The sequence below is a fragment of the Lottia gigantea genome (assembly GCF_000327385.1).
Source record: "Lottia gigantea unplaced genomic scaffold LOTGIsca_63, whole genome shotgun sequence".
Lineage (NCBI taxonomy): Eukaryota > Metazoa > Mollusca > Gastropoda > Lottiidae > Lottia > Lottia gigantea.
Window position 1 is genome coordinate 1786998 of NW_008710145.1, and position 508 is coordinate 1787505.

Consider the following 508-nt stretch of genomic DNA (forward strand, 5'->3'; position numbering starts at 1 on the left):
GATTACGATATCTTCGATCTCAGGACAGATTATTAAATAGTGATAATTATCCTAGTCTATATTACCCAGAAGTCTATATTCTAGATGGTGGATATAAAGCTTTTTATGAACATACACAGGTAAATATATTTCTTTTTTCATAAATAGAATTATTACAATGTTAGAATTGAATTATGTGGTGTTTAGTAGATTAAAAGTATTTAAAGTCATATAATTATTGTAATAGGCGTTACTTAAATAATTATTTTTCAACACTACGTAGATTATACTAAATAATTCAACCTTTTTCATTTTTCAGAATCTGTGTGAACCCTGTATTTATATTCAAATGTTGATCCTGAGTTTAGTTAAGAATTATCAATTTTCCAGAGTAAAAGATCTCGAGGTAATAGAAGTAGAGAAGAGAAGATGAGAAAACCTCGTGTTATCAGATTTTGATTTGTTATTGTTTTAAATTGTTATCTACTTGTTATTGTTACGTTACTTGTTATCAATGAAATATTGTACA